The 21,374-nt window shown below is 46.3% G+C and overlaps 1 long non-coding RNA gene across 1 annotated transcript in view; it reads left to right on the top strand.

Moving 5' to 3' along the window:
* LOC146260743 (uncharacterized) overlaps nt 1–21,374 on the top strand; it is a 126,711-nt gene that overhangs the window by 35,134 nt on the left and 70,203 nt on the right. The window lies entirely within an intron of this gene.

The raw sequence follows: 21,374 nt of genomic DNA, 5'->3' as shown, positions 1-21,374 counted from the left end.
AGCTCCATAATGAGCAGTATAGCCAGCACACACACACACATGCACACTCACAAGCTCACACACACACACACACACACTCTTACATACACATCATCACGCATACGCTCACACACACGCGCACACATTGTCATGCACACACACAGCTTTCCCTGATTAGAGAGGGCTCCATGTGTTCGTGGGGTGCTTCCAACTTCACCCTGGTAAGTGTGGTGCTTCTCCTCCACACCGCAGAGGAACATCAGACCCTCTGGACGTTTCTCTGACACGTTCGACTCTCATTATCATCCCAGAGTAGGCATTGTACTGTAAGTTCCATCTGGCTTGTCTGTACACACAAACACACGCAATCACACTCACGCATGTAGACACACACATACACACAGACATACACACACGTTCATCTGAAAGAAGGTGTTGCTGGGTGTCTGTGCTTGTGGTAAAAATGACTGCTGATGAGCTGAATCTGTCAATCCAGTTGAGACTCGTTTGGACTAACAGTGTTATTTATCTGTCCATAAGATAAGGTTCACTTTACTGTAACAATAATGTCAACACGAGTCAGCCTTTCACATGATTCTGTTCAAGCAATCATGTGCAGTTGGTACAGCTAGCGGATTGGTCAACCACTTCTATTGTGGAGTACAATCTGGAATACAGAACTGGCTGTAATTCATCTTTCAGACCCAAACCAGTGCAATTTAACTGACAAATCAAACAAAGCCAAGAGAACTCTAACCGCCCCCACCAATCCCACCCCTCCTCCCCATCTCCACTCTTCCCCCTACCCCCACCTGTCTACCCCCACCCCTCCCCCCCCCCGTCATTGATTGATGGACGAACATGAGAAGTTGCCTGCCGTTTCTCATTGTGTGACTGTTCAATCAAACCTGGGCCACTGTGGCTGCCTGCCATCAATATGCATGGAGCCGGCCTGTCAGCACTTTGCTCTGTGCCAGTGTGAAGCGTCACAGTTGGTCTCTCTCTTCCTTTTGTCTGCGCCGTGCTATCTGCCTGCCCACCTGAGTGATCACAACCCCAGTCTCGGCCCCCCGGCCGCCGTTCTCACTTCTCCACAGAGCTGCCAGTTAAACCGGTGGAAACCGGACTGGGGAGAGGCGCCGGGCTCAGGCTCAATGGCGGGAGGTGTTTGAGCTCATTTTTTTCAAGCTGTTTTGAGAAAAACAAAGAGTAAAAGATCAGTAAAACCGATCAAACTTTTTTACGACTGAGGCGAAACACAGGATGAGAGAAAGTACCCCTGTGGTCGTGAGTGTGTGTGTTTTGTTATGTGTTTGTTGCAACGACGCAAAGAGAGTTTAGTTGGAGCCGTGTCTTCAACGCGTGTGTCCTATCCTGGAGCGTGTGTGCAGTGCTCAGGGGCTTATGTAGAGCTAGTCTCTCTTCACCGGCTTCTGTGGAACCTTGACTCTGTTAACCTCTGTCGACCACGCGAGCGTCTCCACACTGGGCGTCCCACCCTCTCTCTTTATCCTCTCTTTGACTTTCATGAATAAAAGATAAGCCACTGTAAAAAGAGAAAGCTGGAGAAGGGCTTTGTGGTAGTAAACCTTTAGCTGTTTGTCGTAAACCTAGATGGCCTTTCCGACCCTCGCTGCCTTCAACTGAGCTTTGCCGTTGTGCTAGCTGACCTTTAGCACACGCACAGTTGAGGACTGTCTTAAATATCCTTGTGCAAGGATATCAGCATTGACTTGGCACACACCTAAATAACATCTTATTGAATATGACTCCACGTGTCTTGCGTGATGTTTGTGTTTTGGGGATTTTAAAATGTTTGCCTCTACTAAAGGATTGTGATGCTGAACACTCCCAACAGTCAGTGAGGATGTTTGAAAGAGGGGAGTCATTAACTGAGTTATGCTTCACAGTGCCAAAGTTTCACATTTAAGGGTTTTTCTATAATTATGGAAATGCTCAAATGAAAAGTCAACACCATGTTTGCAATTGTTTTAGCTGTATGGGTGTGCATGTCATGTTTGCAATTGTTTTAGCTGTATGGGTGTGCATGTCATGTTTGCAATTGTTTTAGCTGTATGGGTGTGCATGTCTTGCTGCATTCATTCCATTCCAGTCCTCAACTTATAAAGTCAATTATTAGTTTCTCTAGGGTGACAGTTTACGGGTCTTTATGAGACGGGACCTCAGCGATATCGGACCTCACCAACCACACTCCTCGCCACAACACCAGGAGAGCGAGACAGGAAATCGGGAAAGCCTTTAAAGGTTCGAGCAGGCACACCAGACTGATGTGGATCCTAATCATTTCAGCCAAGAAAGATGTTCACCTCCAACTGCACTTTCTGTCTATGTGGACTAACACATTCACTGGAAGCTGTTATAGAGAGGTAACACCCGAGGGTTGTCACTTGGAGCAGTGGCTCGTTACGCTGCCGCACACCCCAGTCATTTGGTATTTGCTCTGTGTGTACCCCAAAACCCACAAGCTGCTGTGGTGCTTCCTCTGAAGAACATCCAATGACACCCTTCCTGCTCTCCATGGAGACACGGGGACAGATGTTCTCTGTGAATGAGACATGAGTAAACAGGTCCTGTCAACGTTCGTCTCCCGGGTGTACAACATCTGTCCCAGTCCACACTCCGGAGACAAGCGAAGAGGAGGAGCAGACAGGCTAGGAGGAGAGAGGGAGCAAGGGAATGAGGGAGGTTGTGAGGAGGGGAAATGGAGGTGGAGTTTGGGTAAGTGAGAGAAAGGAGGAGGTTCAAATAAAGGAGACGGGAGGTGAAAGATGAAAAAGTAGGAAAGTGGAAAGAGGGGGGATGGGTGGGGGAGCGACGGAGGAGGGGAGGGAGGAGAGCGTCTCTATTTCCAGCTCATCGGAGGAAACAAGAGGAAGTCCTCTACCTCAGTGGTGCGGGGGATTTGAACCCGCAGAGGACTTGTGTTCAGTTGTCTGCTGTAAATTAACACAACAGATTTATAGTAAATACTAAATAAATCCTTCCACTGTGTCGCATTGAGGATCCAGTAGCCTACACACCACTCAGCAGGGCAGATGTAATGACCCCCGTGACGCTTTAGGCTCAGCCTTGACCGCCCTCTCTGTCTGTCTCTCTCTCTGTCTCTATGTCTATTTTAGAACTTAGAGTAGAAGAGTGGGAGTCTGCGTCAATCGTTCAAGTTAGCTGCCCCCTCCTGCTTCCCCTTCCACTGCCCCCCTCCTCCCTCATTCCTTCCCCAACCTTCCCTCCCCCCTCCATCCATTTCTCCCCCCTTCTTCCATCCCTACCTCTCCCATCCCTTTATGTCTCCCCCTGACCCATTCCTCCTCCCTTCCTCCCTTCTTATCCTCCCTCCCTCCCTCCCTCCCTCCCTCCCTCCCTCCCTCCCTCCCTCCCTCCCTCCCTCCCTCCCTCCCTCCCTCCCTCCCTCCCTCCCTCCCTCCCTCCCTCCCTCCCTCCCTCCCTCCCTCCCTCCCTCCCTCCCTCACCATCTTCAGCCTCTCTGACAGTGATCAAGTGTGGCTTTGCGAGACAGTGCCGATGATCAAGGTGTCCACTGTGACAATTCATCACCCCATCATCGCGCCGCGCCTCGGACAAGTTGTTTTTCTGTTGAATCCACTCCTATCATTTTCAACTGCGAAAACGTGCCTCTGTCTTGCGTCAGCACCCAGGGCCTGGTCCTCCCGTCTCTTCACCCCTCACCTCTCAGCGTTACGTGTGTTTGTGTCCAAAGATGTGAAGTTGAAGATGGCCGATTAACACGTGGAAAAAACACAAACACACGCACGTGCACGCGCTCACGCACACAGTTTGACTCGATGGATTGTGGCTAATTGGGCACCCTAATTTGGCTTTCGAGCTTACGTCCATTTGAAATGACCGTGAGTTACAAAAGGGGAGCTCATATAAATAATAGATGGGTGATCTGGACGTAATCACTGGTCAACTGCCGGGTGGATGGCAACCAGCCCAGTCTCCATGCCAGCGGCACAACAGCAGTAATTATCACACAAACTTCTCTGTGACTGAGGAATCCTTCCCCCGTCGTCTGTGACTGTGTTGATTGGACAGGAAGGAGGAGGGGGGAAAGAGATGGAGGGAGAAAGAGAGACAGAGAGAAACAAAGGAGAGAGAGAGAGGAGGGGATAACGAGGAACTATCGGTGATAAAGAGACGACGTAGGGGAGAGGCAGAGAGGAAGAGTGACTGAGAAAGACGGAGAGAAAGAGACGTAAATGAGTACAGATGGACCACGAGAGGTTGGAAGTGAGAGAGCTTTCAGCCTGGGGGGGAGAGAGTGAGACAGACAAAGAAGGTGAGAGAAGAACAATGAAGGCAAGACAGAGTATAAGGGAAAGAGGGAGGCAGAGAGAGAGAGACTGAAGGAGTGAGAGAGAACGAGGGAAATGGAGGTGTAAGGAGGGGCAAGGAGGAGGAGAATGAAAGGAAGTGAAGTGAGACAGAGAGGAGCTGAGTGCTTCCTCGCACTTCCCCCCGGACGTCTTTCAGATCGGTTGCTGGCCAGGGTTAAAGGCACTGTTGTAAAAACAGGAATCAAACATCCGACTGACATTAAAGTTTCATGGTAAATGGAAAACCCATGCCTCTTTCTTATTGTCTCACAAATGACTTGATAGCCTTTTATTCCTCCCATGTTCCAACCAGCGTCTGACATTACCAGGAGATGTTCCCCCCCTCCCTGGGAACCTCTCTCTCTCTCTCTCTCTCTCTCTCTCTCTCTCTCTCTCTCTCTCTCTCTCTCGCCCCCTCTCTCTCGCCCCCTCTCTCTCGCCCCCTCTCTCTCGCCCCCTCTCTCTCGCCCCCTCTCTCTCTCTCTCTCTCTCTCTCTCGCCCCCTCTCTCTCTCGCCCCCCCCCCCCCCCCTCTAGCCATCCCTCCTTAGTCCCCCTTTCCCCAGACCTTCTCCCCCTATGAAGGTTCACTGGTGCGTGTGCTTGACAAGTCGTATCATCCTCGGGAGATCCAGACACGATATTAAGCTATACTTACAAGCCGACGCCCATGTGCACCCCAGGGGAAATCTGGCTGATCTACCGCACCTCCTCTTTACTGCTCCCAGTCTGTAGACTGACTCACCCAACCAAACAACAATGTGATATATTTAGTACCGTAAATGGATCCAGGCCCATCGCACCGAGGCGAGACATTAAGGAATCTGCATTCGGGAGATGAGACACGTGTATTATATGTGCGTGTTTTAAGGGGTAACAAATATAGCTGTTAGTTTTTTTTCTTCCTTCTCTTTCATCTTAACAAAAAAAAAAAAGTAACTTCTTCCATGGAGGATGTTAATTTGTTGACAGGATGAGGTATGGTCTCCATGGTGACAGGTGTGTGCCGAAGCAGGTGCGCCATCGCGACACCGTCTCGGAATTGATGTCTCCCGTCTATCTCAGGGAGGGCCCTGCGATTTGAGCATCTGCTGCAACCTTGTGTGGGGAAAGCCAAGAGCTTTTAATTAGAAGTTGGAGACTCATTAATTACCTCCAGGTACCCATTCCACTTGTACCTCGCCATGCTGATGTTGTACAGGCATCTTCCGGCAGCCTCAACCACCCCCACCACCACCCCCCCCCCTACCCCGCCCTACCCTGTGCAGGGCCCATTTTGTTGAAATTTACTGTCACCTTCTGAGAGAGACGGCATTTAATGAACAGCCAAATCAGATCTCTGCCTTCGACCTTTCACTCTCTATCTCTCTCTATCTCTATCTATCTCTCTCTCTTGCACACGCTCACACTCACTCACACACTCACACAACATGGGGGGTTAGGTGAGGAGGCGGCAGTTAGTTGAGGCAGGGGGGAGTTAGGTGAGGAGGCGGCAGTTAGTTGAGGCAGGGGGGAGTTAGGTGGGGGGGCAGTTAGGTGAGGCAGGGGAAGAGTGAAGGGGGAGTCAGACGATGTGAAGGTTTACAGCAGAGATTACTTTCTTAAACGACTCAGAGAACAATGAGTGGAAGACTTTCTTATGGGAAGCGAGCAGGATTCATTACTCTGACTAATTTAATTTCTCCCTTTTGTACAAACGAGATGATGAGGTCATAACTCAGCGCCAAAACCTGAGACACTGGCTGTGGCTGCCGACAACATGATAAAGACAAGTAATAATGCTTAAGTTCCTTAGATTTATCCTTGGGGGAGAGGGGTACTTTAATATCCCAGCATAATTTAGCTGGCCTTTATTAATATCCGCCTGTGGAGGTTTTCTCAAACAGGGCTGGTGGTGTCTGTTCTGAGTTAACGTCTGGAACTACCCTTCAATCAAACGCACACTACCAAGTCGACTTAGAAAATCCCTGCTCTCTGGACAACTGTCAACACATGTTTGATAATCCATCTACTCGACCTGAAACTCATCTTTAAAATGCCACATCACTCACAGCTTGAAGTTTGTTGACGGTTTGAAAATATCTTGACTTAATCGGGGTCTGTGAAATGTGTTCTTACAGTCTTAGAAACATTCAAATACGTCATTGTACAATATTTATTCATTGTTATATTTGCAGACACACAAAACCGTAGGATGCTCTCTAATAGGTGTCTGAATCATAAAACAACATCAGTTGAATAACAATAAACTCATGCCAGTGTTGGTCTATGCACTGTGTTCTGTCGGCATTGACATCTTTTTGTAGACATATCACTAACAATATACACGCACACCCACACATACACATGCACACACACACACTCACTCTCCTGGTTGAAATAACAAGACTGTTCTCTGCATTGTTAAGAGCCTGGTATAAATCACATCTAAGTGTGCTTCTGCTAGCGTCGGCGTGGCTGTGCCTTGGTGTTGTAGAGGAATGTAAACACAGCCTTATCTGTGTTCCCTCCCAGCATTGCCCGTAGCGTCTGACCTCTGCCCACGAGCCTCGCTCGCTGCTCCAAGGCTGCTAGCTAATTCCGCACCTGCATCTCAGTCTAATTGATTCTCCTCCCTTCCCAAGATGGCGGAGGACCACGGGGGTTGGGGTGGCGTTGTCGGAGTTTGAGGTAGAGTTAATGGAGGGCGGTGTTTGCAAATGAGTAAGTGGGGTTAGCGAGGGATGGTGGAGAGTAGGGGGGGGGTATTTAAAGAGAGGGGTAGTTAGGAAGTGGTTTGTTGAGGAGGGGTTAGTTAGGGAGGAGGAAGTTGTGGGTTTATGGCAGGGACGGGGGTAGTTCAAAAGGGCAGGGGCAATGTTCTGAAGGGGGGGGCTGGACAAGGCCCCCCCATGGCAGGCACCTGTCGAGGATGAGGCCAACAGCCCACGATGGGAAACCCTGATGGGGGAAACATGAAGGGAGCTTATGATGCTCACAGACACACAACAAACATACCCCCCCCCCCCCCCCACACACACACACACAAACAGGCACATCCACACACCCTCAAAGACACCCCCAGAGCTACCCGGCTGACACCAATCACACTCAGATTGGTGGCCCTGATGCATTATTCCAACAGACACCTGCAGATTTACGAAATTGGATAATTAGAAAGACACTGAGTAAGTAGCGGTTGGCTTGGAAATAGCGTGTTCTCTAATGGCACCTGTTAAATAACAGAGCACATCATCTTACCAGTTATTTATGTACGCATCAGTGAGGCGAGGATCCCTTCTCCTGCATCGCCCTCATGCTGTGGTCCCACCCCACCTAGATTTGTCGCACTGTAATGGAAGTCAATTTACCTGCAAAATAGAAGGCCTCAACTCAGGAGCAGCAATCATTCTGGGTTACTGTGTGTGTGTGTGTTTAGAGGAATAATCATTCTGGGATGGTGTGTAAATGTGTGTGTGTGTGTGTAAAGCAGTCATTTTTATGGGATTGTGTGTGTGAGGAACAGGAATCATCATGGGATGGTGTACATGTGTGTTCTATATTACTCAAGCTTCCATGCCAGTAGAAACATGTATGTCTGTCCATGCATATGTGTGTGTTATTAACAAGAGGCTTTTAAAGGGTGGGCTTGGTGGGGTTTTTGATACAAAACACACTGCAAGCAACCAGATCGTTTCTGGGGTGATGGCGATGTGCGGTCGGCTTTTTCATGACTCCTCCCTCCCCCAGGATGACCAGCCAGGCGGAAACCATGCCGCTCCGTGTCGTCCTGTGATCGGAACGCTTCTGTTTACCACGGGGGAGAGAGACGTTACTAGCTTTGATATCACTTTGTCAGAACATGGCCCCGGGGCTAAGAGTGGCTGGGATAGTCTTCCAGAACAGTTGTTGAGGATTCCTTAACTTATTCATCCAGTCATCAAGATCAAGACTAAGAGGTTGACGTCATGAGAGATTGGGAGGATGTGTCCCACTGTCTGGTGAAGATAAAAGCTTTGTTTGAGTGTGTGTCTGTGTGTGAGGGGATGTGTGAAATGGAGAGAGAGATACCATAGAGCGAGGAGAAATTATTCTGCAGCTACAGATTTTGCTTTAAGCAATTGCTTGTACTGTGGTATCTTGGAGACTACATCATGCCATACAAGAAAATATGTAAACTTTAGAATGTCTGAAAACTCAAGGTTATCAATGAACAGTAAAAGAAAGTTCTTCCAAGGTCCATGAACAGCATGGAAAATTGTTTAACTGAAATATGTTTACGCCAAGAAGCAGTTTGTGGTTTGAATGAGTTCAATTTCATATGTGAACACGAATGGGAAACCTTCTGCGTTCCTTCTGAGTACATTTTTGTGCACCTATACTCCGCAGTCAGATGGTTAGTGCCACCTGTTTGTAACCCCTAGAGGCCTAGAAGGGAGAGAAAAGTCTTAATTTATTTAAAAACAGACGGCTTCCCAAGTGTTCACTCTATAGGGGGTCCGTCTTCAAACCACAACTCTGTCTTTCTCAACACAAGTCTGTATGCTTTATTTGTCTCAATTGAATTCATTACCTCCAAGGCAGTAAGAGAGAGATCCTAAATGGACCCACGCATGAGATGTGCTGTATATTTGACTACACAAACTAGGATAATGTCATAATGACTTTGGGGACATTGGAGGGGAAATTGGTTGTGTCCAATTTTCATTTTTGTATTGAGTAATAGTTAAATTATAATATGGTGCTATGCATAGTTCAGAAAGAGTGTTTGTGTTTGTGTGTGTGTCTGTATGTGTGTGTCTGTGCAGGAGTGTGTAGTAAACTCTTACCTCTCCTCTTAGCTTTCTACTTCACTATTAGTTAAATTTATGTCAGACATAGGGGGGAGTATTTTAGGTTAGATTTAACGCTTACACCTGCATTTCCTGATTTCCCAAAGGAAATCCACAAGTGACAGAGCAAATCCTGTCTCCAACACTTCATTATTACAAATGTACAAGTCTACTATGCCCCCAGGATATAGGGCAGACTGTGCAGCAAGATAAGGGACCTTAACTCAAATCTCACCGCAGCAGCCGATGTCTTCTCTTGACTCCGTGAGAGATCAGAAACTCACAGTCCCCGCCAGCCGCCACCTTGAGCTGTGGTCAAGGTGTTCCATAAGCAGGGATATGTGGGTTATTAGTGAAGGAGAGGGTTGTCATGTCTGAAGTAAGTAACACACAGACACCAAAGAGGGAGACCTTGGAAGACGAGCGAACGTGAGAAGGAGAAACTGACAGCTTACTCGGTTTTACGCTTTGCTTTCTGACACTGGTGCATATAGGCAGAGCTTTAGAATGCCACAAACCAGCCTCCATCTAATGGATAATAATAATTGGCTGTTTTAGGGGTCTCCAAATAATACAGTGGCTTTGGCGTTTTAAGATCTGTATCCCCACTCACCTTTGAACCTTCGTCTCTGGAATCTGTTTTAAGGTCTGAACATTGCACCGTAATGTACATACTACAATGAACTACGTTTATACAGCCAACTTCATAGTTCAGTGGTGCTGAAAAATATGAATGTCTTGAAACAAGTATATTCAGACAGGAACCACTCGATTATGTGTAGAATAACCACAATGACACAATCAACGCAGAGTGTAATTATCCTCATGTCTTCCAACCGACATGGCCTTAGAATCCCCTCCAGCAGTAATGACATTCAACACAGAGCCGGTCTCAAAGAGACTGACGTCTGTTTGTTTAAGAGGGTTTTTGTTTCACAACAAATGAGCTTCTTGTCTGCTATGAAAGGTAATATTATTTGCTCAGCTGGCTAGTGGATTAGCATTCGAGCTAGCTCACCAGACTGGGTATCTCTCTTTCCCATGGACGTCAGTGAGCCATGTGTTTGCATTCAGGAGTTAAGCATGGGGATCGCAAGGCATTAATGAAAGTTCGCCGAATGAGTAATCCATGAAAGAATGGACACAGACTTTCTCGGGAAATGTTGGCTTGCTGCTTCTCAAAGCATGAGGGGAGGAGGAAGATGGATTTCCAAAATGAGAAAATAAAATCAAATTCTGAACTTCTTTGCTGTGATCTGTTTGGCCTCCAGTCAGACTAATGTCCGTCAGGGTATTATGTGACACAAACGTTCGATTTGTTTCCCACACTGCTGTTTGGCTGTGGCAGTTGTGGCAGTTACTGCCAACTTTACCCTCAGTGTCTGTCCTCCAGCTCTCCTTGATGGAATGACAAAGAAAGGATTTTGTCAGAGAGGGTTGAGGGGGACGAGATGAAATAATATTTGAACAGGAAGCATGGCCCACCTATTCTCCACTTCCTCTCTCTCCACACACACACGCACGCACGCACGCACGCACGCACACACACACACACACACACACACACACACACACACACACACACACACACACACACACACACACACACTATAATAATAATAAAAATGGATGGGTTAAGCAGAGGAAAAGATGCCACAGATGAGAAATATTATTATAAACACAGTCTGGACTGAAGCTTTAACAAAAGCCTGACAGGGCTCTTTCTAAGGAGAAGAACAGTTTAAGATGCAGGTGTCACACTGCTACTGGTCCTGCTATTTGGCTGACAAAACCCTCCCTCACACCTGCACCTTGACGACTTAAGAGAGTCTTTACTCTTACAACCAGGATTATTATTTTGTAGTTTGTTGTTGTGTGAGAGAGAAAGCAAAAGAGAGAGGGAGGGTAAAGAGTGAGAGAGAAAGGATGAAAAATGCACGCAGCGAGAGGGAAACGGTGAAAGACAAAGGGAGAGAGACCGAAAGAGAGAGGTGGGGTGTTGTTGTTCGTGAGCGTCTTGACAGAGCAGCAGATCAGTCGCGTGCAGCTGCTGGGGGTGTTTGCTGTGGCGTTCCTCTCTGACAGTAGCCCATGTTCAGCTCACAGTTTACTGCTTATCTTGAAGAGGCTGAGGTGGGTGGCAAACAAACAGTGGCTGGTTACACCTCACCAAACAACAAACAAACAAAACGAGAAGTAGCAACAACCAACTACCAAGCTAAGCGTCAACAGAGGCTTAGTAGAAGGCAAGACGTGCTTGCGAGCTATCCTTCAGAGAAGAGCAAATTGCTTACAAGTACAAAAACCATCAAAGGAAGGTCCTATGTGTTAAATCCACTCCTGTACATTGAGCAGCCATTACATTAACTTGCAGAACACATTTGTCATGTTTATTTCTCTGTTTTTCTTTGTTTTAATTGTAGGTTAATTTCTGCGGCACGTAAGTGTTCCACACAGAGTATTCATTTTGGTTGCAGTTTAAAGCTTGTTGTGGGTTTTTGTCTGTCAGAGAACACCATATATGCAAGGCTCTGCTGATTAACAAGCAGATAGAGGATGAAGCAGTTTCTTCATGATGTGCTTAGAGGAATTCCAAACAGATGTGCCCTCTCAACCCCCCCCCGCCCACACACACACACACCTCACCCTGTAACACAATCAGATTTGAATGGTGAACCATCCCAAAAAGGCATAGGCACAGAAAACGCAAGTACGGTAAATTCAACATTAGACAGTTGGGTTCTTTCACCATACAGGTCCAGCCACAGTTAGGCTAGTTTCCTTCTTATTGCATTGTTAAAGTTGTCTACCCAAACTGAGAGCACAGTTGATCATTGTAATTGCTCGTTTTTACGAATGCTTGGACATGTGCATAAATGAGCAAGTGTCAAGCTTTTCAAACGGATGCAGTTAATTATTATTCGTGCTGCATTTGTCAAGAAAGTGTTATTAGTTAAATCTGCATGATGCCTGCACAGCTGGAAGAGGAGGATATGATCTTTAAATTAAGTGAGCACAGTTGCAGTCCATTAATAGTGTGCACACATGAAGCTTCGTTAATTGATCTTGCACAGGTGTTTGTTAGTCAGGGAGGCCTCCATTCAACATGTTGGAGGCTGGTTTTTAATTAGCTTTGGGATTTGTGCATCACTGTAGCATTTTGTGCATAAGAAACCCTCTTGATGGTATTTCAGAAAAATGCCAAAGTGTGGAGTGTGTAATTCTACATGTCTGTCTTGTTTGGTTTGTCATGGGCCTGTGTTTTTGTATTTTCTCTCAAAAATACAAAAAATATTTATTTCCTTTCAAGTGAAACCCCAGTTGTCATCTACATGTTGCTACATGCACAGAAGTGAAGCTCAGTGTGTCTGTGTGAAGGAAGCAGGACTGGGTTCCCATCGCCAAGAACATGGTGACAGAAGAACTCCCAAAAGAATACTGCATTGTTCCAGTACACTTGTGTTCTAAGAGAAGTGGTTGAGAGGGACTATTCTAAGAGAATAACTCGTTTAAGTGGTGGTGATCTAAGATAACTGGAGGATATTTTTAGATAATGTAGACAAGTAAACAAGGCAGTCTTGGAGAACAGTGTTGTTTCTGTAGACTACAACAAAGAAGACAATGTTGTTATATTATTCACCACTGGAAGAGGCCGATGCCCCCATCTTCCTAACAAAGCAAACACTTTATTTTCTACCCAGTAAAATGTGTTAATGTTGTTTTATTAACGAGTTATTATCAAATGCTACTTTGTAGCTATTTTGTCCTTTTCTTTACCCTTGCACTTCTGAAACCATGTGCTTTGTTATTCTGTCCCTACAGAAATGCTTTTAGCATGTCACCTGAGGATGGTGTCAAACTGTCTGGATTTTCATAATTTATGCAGATGCATTCAACAAACACACTGTCAGATAACAACGACAAGCCTTGACTAAATACATGACATTTATGAGATGACATCAAGCAAGCTCGTATTGATATTTGGGACGTTAGGGTGGAAGAGTACACAGAATGATCAGAATTGACGTCCTCTATTCAGACGGCAAGTTTTTTTTATAAATGAGTCAAGAGTGGATTATTGATAATATGCCACAGTTGATGTGTATGCTTTCATTTGTACTATGCAACATTTGTCTTGAGAGGCAAGTGAGGTGATATTGCATGGGAGCAGGTGGACTGTGTAAAAGGCAACTCTCTATATGGCTTGTGTCTTACATGTAAATACCTGAAAGGGTCTGTTAGTGTATATGTGATCATGAATTCCAACCGCAAAAGGGCAAACGAGAGAGAGGTGGAGAGAGGGGCCGAGAGACATGTACAAAAGTAAATCTTCCCTAGCAGAGCCTCAAATTGTACATGGATATTATGTTTTCCACACATTTCTGTGCACACAAAACCTGTTCTTGAAGGTCGATGAGCTTGTTAGAGCAAATCAATGCTGGTCGCCCAGTAGTGCGGCCCACTCATTACCATGACCCTGTCTTTGTGAGGGAGGCAGCAGGGAAGAAGCCTGGAGCTATGAGGCCCTGCGCCCGCCCGGGCGTGGCTCGTCCTCTGACCTGCCTCCTCCCAGACATGACCAGGCCCGGAGCCACACACCACCGTCCAATTAGGCCTGGTGCATGCTCGTCATGGCAACCACGCGCTCACCGAGAGAGCCCCGACCTAACTCAAGTGGGACGAAGATGAAGGAAAGGTGGCAATCAGACTTGGGTGAAAAAGGTTGTTTCATTCCACCCGGAAATCAATCTGTGCTTGATTGAACTTGGCCCACCCAGTGAATCGAATGGAGCGTTCCCAGTGTCAGCTGGACCTTCACTATCCGTATCTACGGATAGTGAAGTCTGCTCACAGAGTGCTTTAAAGGACCAAGGCCTTGAGAAATGTACAGTTTAAACAAATTGCTTGATTTAACGAAGTTGTAAAAAAAAAAAAAAAAAAATTCAGTCAACTCCATTGTTCAATAATAGCATACAAACATGTCCTTTTACGAAACACTGGTTGATTGACTATAATTGGATGTTTTCTGTTTTCCACTGAAGTGGAAAGTTTACTGTTGTCTAATAATAGTCAGTTATTGCTAAGACTAGAGCTTTAGATGTTAACCAGACAAGTAATCCTCAAGAAGTGTTAATGAAGCAGATTGATCAACCCACACCATTGTGTTCCTCACATCTTGCAGACAGCTGTGGCTTATGTGAGGTAGGGAAATGAACCGCGACACCAGGTAATGCCACTGTACAGAACTTTTCATCCTGTTTCTCAACCACAAAGCCCGGAGCATCCCGATGTTGAAACACAACTTTTTTTTGTTTTTTTTTTGTTGTCCTCTCCTGTTGCGTATGAAATTGAAATGCAGCCCTTCACGCCAACGGTATCTTAGTCTCACATTTTAATTGCTGTTCATTAATTACGTATTCAGAGAGAGCGTGGCATTTGCATAGCGATCTGCTTTCGCGTGGCTGTCTGACCTGCTGTTGCAGCGTGCGGGTGAGAAGGTGAGCGCTCTCTGCTATCCTATGAATAAGGATATACAGCTGGGACCTGAGGGGGATGCTACAACACAGGAGGATCCAACAGATTTGGCTCCAGGCTTTATTTTGTGGTACTCGTGGTCGAGGCTACAGTGAAGGTTTTTAGTGGTGCTTTTATCTCCTGGAGTAAACTTATGTGCAGGGGCTGAGGTGAGGGGAATATGCCAACGATCACATGTTTATTTTAATGTTTTCGGGCCGAAGAAAGGTTGCTTTAACACAGTTTTTCACAGATACTCTTGTCTCGCTCTGAAGTTCCTGTTAGATAATTATTTCACTTGTCAACCTGCTTTTCCCAGCTTTGAACCTCAACACCTGGCACTCCAAACCTGTGCACTTACAATCTAACAATTTGAGAACATCCTTGTGGTTAATTAGTTCGATTTGGGCTTTCAAGACTCAAGGACTGCCATCTCATCTTGAGAGAGGCGTTCCACCCCCACCTGCCAAGACCTTGAGGCGAGGATTGCACAAATATCGAAACAACCGTCTGATTGGAACAGTCCATGTGGAAACGAAAAGTTGTATCTGAAGTTGCTCTCAAATGCACTGCGTGACTCCATCTACGGCTCTAAACCCAGGAGCTAAACACATCATTGGTATTTCGGATATAAACCAGACTTTCTCCTCTGACACCCCCAGGGCAATGAAAGCAATTCTGCTGTCCACAGCATATTTTGACCATGCCTCTGGGGCAGCCAACTCCCTCCAGGTGATGCCCTCCTCCCCCTCGTCAACACCCAGCGAGGTGTCACTCAGCCGGGGTTGCGAGATGTGGATGGGAGGGAAGAGGGTGGATGTGGCCATGCAGACATCCAGCCACTGGCAGCGTAGTGACACCTCTCTCGTAGTTATTGTGGGAGAAACTGTGCAAGTAGCTCTGCCCCTCTCTGACAACTGTGAGAAATGGAAACAGGAACCTGGTTTTGTCCAGGGGATATTCATGTCAGACTGCTGAGATGGAACTAAGGTTGTTTTAAAAAGCTGGACCCGATTCGGCTTTGCTTTCACTCCCTAATTTTATGAGAGTTGTGTGAAGTGAGATCATTAGCAGAGCAAGTAAAAAGTAAAAAAATAAATAAAATAAAAAATAAGCTTATACTGCATGTCCATGCCTTAATGTAGGTCAGATAAAGAAGAAAATAAGCGTAAAGGTTGAATAACCTAAACATGCCCTCTCAGCTCTTAACAAATTGGTTGTCAACACACATCCCCACCCCTGACCTTCAAATCTTAAAACTGTGTCATTTGCCTCACATGGCTATATCATTGCTCTCTGGGTTAGCTGCAGGAAGCCAATTCAAACCCTACTTTCTTTTCACACAATTTATGGGCTTTGGATTGGGTAAAGAGAAATGCTATTTGACCAATTCTACAACATCCCAGTGTGAAAAGACACAGCACAGGAAAGTAGGCCTATCCAAATCAATATGTTTTCAGTCTTTAAAACCATAGATCGTGCTGTTATCAAATACAGCACAGCTTGCGCTCATGTGTTTTTTTATTTTTTATTTTTAGAACAAGTCCGTTTGATTGTATGCAAATATCCCTGTTCGCAAAAAAATGAAGGGGTTTTGCCAGACAATAATGAATTCATTAAATCTCCTGTTTTCCCCTACGTCTTGAGGATGGCTCAGCTTGTTAACCAACTCCTCATAAGCAGTCCCTTATCCCCCTCAGACAGAAACACAAAGAAGATGAAGAAGGAGCAGAGCATGCTGGGACCCAAGACTAACCCCCTCGTGGAATCTAGCCACTTAACTCTACCCTTAATACAGGGATATCAAACATGAAATTTTGTAACTTTGTACAGATTTTCTTTTTGTCATTTTATTCCGCTGCATTTTTTCCCCCTCTTTCTTCTATTCATTATTAATGTCCCCAGAGTGTGCTCCCATGGAATGCTTAAGCCTTTATTTAATTCATATGCTGTTTTATTTCTAGCTGTTTAAGGGGAGGAGGGATATCTTTTGTCACATCATTTAGACAGAGAAACATGCTTGCCATATTTAAATTAAGATCTGTGGCATGACCAGCAATCTATTAAGAGTTTGGTATTTTTATGACCTCATGGTGGTGTCCCCTAGCAGATCAGTAGGTAACACCGTACTTGATATTTAGATGTATTATTAGAATGTATTATTTTTAACGTTTGTTTTAAATATTGGTACAGTACATACTGTACCCAGTGTGTAAGTACTTATAGAGTCTACTCCCAGGCGAAGATGATAACTTAAACACTGCATTTACAGTAGGCTCAACAGCTTGAAAGCCTACAATCAGTGTGGACGCAAGTGCCATAGAATATGGAGAACCACAGGGCTGATGATGAATACAGGCTAGCACAGGGAGTTTGGGCCCGGTGGTACTGTACCCTCGACAAGCCAGGTATGACTGGGTCAGTAAAAGCTGTGGAAATGAGCATGAGCTTTCTCCCTCCTCCAAATCCCTCCAAGGTTAGCAGAGCCGATCCATTTTTATAGAGTTTTCAAGCGAGGCTCCAGTCAGACAGGTTGCGACCGGGTCATGACGAGCAGAGAGTGCAGGGAAAAGGCAGAGAGAGAAGTCTAATACGAAGTAAAAATTGCTAGTGGGTGTCTCCTGACCTGGGTGAAACAAAGATATGAAACTCTCCCAGGTCCTAAACCCAGCGGCTGTGTTTCGAACCCTGGGTCACGTCCTCCGAGGACTCCCAGCTTCTGCCTGAATGCTGTTGCTCGCCTTCCTTTCACAGGCAATCCTCCATGTCAGGTCAATATGCCAACAGGCATCTCCCCAGGCAGGTGTGGGACTTCATGTGAGGTGCTGGGGTCAAGCTGTGTAAAGCCAACAACCTTTAACTTTTTGCCTTCTAGTTCAAGAGATTCCCTACACCGTCTGTCACAAATTCAGCACCAATTGTTCTTCTAAGGTAGAAGCCTCCACTTTGCATTCAGCTTCACTTCATGGCACCGAAGCGTTCAAAAGACCCCTTTTCGGTTCAGACGAGTCTTCCTTTCCAAACAAACAAACGACAAACAAATAAGTTGAACGGCCCAACAATTGGAAGACCAATTCAAATTCTCATCACTCGTGTCATTTGGGCTGAAACGACGCCTCAGAAGAGCCGTTCCCGTTCTGATTTGAATGTTTGCAAAGTGACAAGCAGCAAAATGTTATAACCATGCACTCGATTCTGGATCTTTCTCCCATTATATCCAGTGGTACAGAAGAAGGTCTGTGAAATCAGCAGCAGAGACCAAAGGCTTCTTTCATTCATCAAACTCCTTTTTTTTTTTTTTGTGAATCGTTTTTGTACACAGGGACTTTAAGACGAAGCAGCAACTGGAGGGAGAGGATAAGGCTGGGCATGGGGAAACAGATAAAGCCGTGATTGGTCACACTGTGACGGTGCTATTGGGAGCTGTTAAGTGGTGAGGCTTCATTCTGCATCCAGACTCGCCAGGGTAGAAGAGACACGGTGCGTCAGACCTGCACCAAAGGCCTGGCTCCTGTCCTCACACCATTCACCTCCAAACACTCCCAGAAAATGGCTGTGCCTCAGGCAACACAGACACCATTTTAAGAATCCTTTCAGTCATAGTTCCATAGAGCAGAGGAATCGTAACGTCCACCTTGCCAAGTCATTTCTCCAACAAGTTATTTTTTGTTCCTCTTTCTGGGTGGAGGGGGGAGGGGGGAGCGAGTTATTATGTGTGAAAACACAAATGCGTTGGTCATTTGGGTTTTCTCCTCCATCCTTTCTTAGCAGTAAAACCTTGTAAGACTCATTGTGCGCAATTGCGGGTGATCGCAAATGACGCTAAACACACTCCCGCCTTTCAGAGGCTGGAAAACACTGAGACAGCACAAACATGCAGAGCACATCCTGTATCTGCTTGTTTGTGAAGCAGGACAGGCAACAGCACTGGCATGAATAAAGAGACAATTATTCTCTTCATGCTTGACGGCTGGCTGCATCCATGTCTGTCTGATACAGCTCTGGAAGCCATTCCCTGCTCTCGACTGCAACACTGTGCATTGAAGGCCTAACAAAATACACATCTATTCACAGAAGACCATGGTCCAGGGACTATTCAATACCTCTTCTTCCAGCATGAGGGATGAATTAGAAGTAAAGTGGTCTTTGGTTGAATGGGTTTCACATTAGGTCAAATGTTGGAGGCAGATTTAGAAAAAGGTGTGGCTGGAAAGGCTGACGAATGGAGACACTCACACAACATTCTTCGAGTCCTAACAACAATTTAGTTATTTTCTCGAGGTTGGGTGCAGCTCCTCAAATCCAAGCTGTTCAAATGTTTATCCTTGTAGAAGACATCCAGAACACAGTAACTAAAAGAAGATTATTTTTTTTATCTAAAAATGCTCACACAAGAAAACTGTAGAAACTCACATTCATTTTGTTCACAACTGCCGATTTTAATATGAGTAACCAGCCCATCTGCAGCCTATCCTTTCAGACAGCCTGGCTGTTGGTCCCAGGGTGCTGCTGTGCCCTGCTATTCTGAAAGCGGAGGTATGAGGTGGGTGATAAAAAACCCAGGTTGAGGCCATCACTCCTCCGCCACGCCTCTGTCCCTGCTGCCGCAGCTGCACAGACTGACGAGGGTAAAATTAGACTCGGGAGTGCCAGGGCGCCTCGTGTCACAGAGATCTGTGGGTCAGCGCGCTGGCCTGCCTGCCGCCTGTCCCTTTACAGTCACCTCCCTGACCAGATGCGCTGCGGAGCCTGATGTCCTGCCTCGTCGGGACTTTTTCAGGACGAAAAACCTTCTTGGGATTGTTTCATTTAACTTGTTATGACGCATCACGGAAGAGATGTTGAAAGAAGACTAAAACTGTAGTGCTCACCAAATGCATGTTCATGCAATGTAGCTGTGACTGCGTGTAGCAAGTCATGCATGTTGGTCACATGAACAAGCCACGTGTGCCATTGTACGTGGGAGAGATCATAAATGTCACCGTGGAGAGATGGGACAAATGTTCCACGGAGAAGGCCCCTGAGACTGCAGCCAAGAGAAGAACCTTTCCATTCGTCCACCTGACAGAACGAGTCAGGGGCGTGGGTAACCCAGGGTTACGATGGAGGGGCCCGTCCGAAGCCGTCTTGCGGCGTGTCAATTATTCAGCGGAGGTGGGTACTGATCGGCTGACCGCGGGTAACGCGAGGTGCGCTCATGTAAAAATGAACAGCCCGTCTTCTTCTTGCGAATTAACAGGCTCGCCTCATCACATCACTGGCGCTAATCAGAGTGTCACTGACGCTTTTAAAGATACAGACTATTAATAATGGATTTGTCACGGCCTTGTGAATGGCGTGTGATGTGTGTGTGGGGGGGTGGTGGTGGTGGTGGTGTTAAAGCAGCTTGCATGATGGGGTAGTTTGCAGTGGCGTGCCAGCGCTCGGTGAGTAAGGAAAGATGTTCATATCAGGATAAACGCTCTGCTGAGGTGGCAAAGACGGCTGACGTCCATACAAGCAGGCAGGGGACATATAGAGTACTTACTCTCCATCTGGGTCAAACTTTATCGGAAAATTATTCCACACGAGGGTGCCTTATGCATTGGTAAGTCCGAAATGCAATGGTGTCCTAATGAAGTGCCGGTCCGAATAATGTATATCTGAGAATGTGATGTGCTGACCAGCTTTACTGCCCCCAAATTCATAGGGATTCTTTCTGATAACGCAGTGCATGACACACACACACGTGTCTGTAGGTCTGTCCCCCGACAATAAATGCTGTTTCTACGTTGACCTTGTCGGCTTGACTTGAATGATTTCCCTCAGACTCAGACCACAGGAAGCACCACTGTACCTCGTCTTGCCCACAGTCTCTGAGGAGTAGAAGCGCGCAAATAAACAAGATAAACGCTGCCATCTTTGAAGAGGTGTCAAAGCCATGTCGAAACGCTGCAGTCTGATGTCATCATAGTGAGACAGGCCTGTTGCGTTTCCTCTCCCTCCAGATGCACCCAAGACTCCACAGCACTGCTGATGACTGGCTTTGATAAGCTCCTTCACCAAAGAAGCCTCCATTTCCTCAGAGTACCAAGCTTGACAGCAGTACATAAATGTTGAATAAGCGCTTTGATAAACTCGGGGATGTCACTAAATCTGTGGATTCACCCTCAGGGAGGAGATGCAGGAGGAGAAAGGAGACGGAGAAAGATTAAATGGCCTTTGGGGAGTCAGTCACAGCATAAACAGCCTCTAAATCAACCATTTAAGAGCAGATATTCTCCTCAGGATTCATATCTCATGATCAAGGTTTAGGGGCTGAGGCAAAAAGGTTTTTCAAAAGCGGTGCTCAGGGACTTTAGGAGGTCGGCCATCTTTTTTTATTTTAGAGCAGCTATTTGTTTTTATCTGATGTACATATCCATTTAACAACCAGCATCCTTGCTCACTTACCCAGATTTAATTTCATCGCACATCAAATCAACCCCCACCTGTTCACCGACGGTGACAGTAAAAGTGTTTTAACCTCGGTCGCTGTGCTATAAACACGCCACACCCTGCCTGTTCCTGGCGCGGCGGGTTCAGCCTGCGTGTCCACTCGCATGGCTGCGTCTGGGAGAAGCTGCATCCTGTGATTAGCAGAACACTATTGAAAGAGCCAAGACCTGGTGTCTCCATTGACATTTCCATGGATGGATCCCGGTCCACCTCTGGCTCGATCACCTCGTTGCCTG

The sequence above is a fragment of the Hypomesus nipponensis genome, chromosome 12 (assembly GCF_054491055.1).
Source record: "Hypomesus nipponensis isolate SF chromosome 12, ASM5449105v1, whole genome shotgun sequence".
NCBI lineage: Eukaryota > Metazoa > Chordata > Actinopteri > Osmeriformes > Osmeridae > Hypomesus > Hypomesus nipponensis.
The sequence above is the reverse complement of the archived record's forward strand: the minus strand, read 5'-3'. Positions and strand labels throughout refer to the sequence as shown.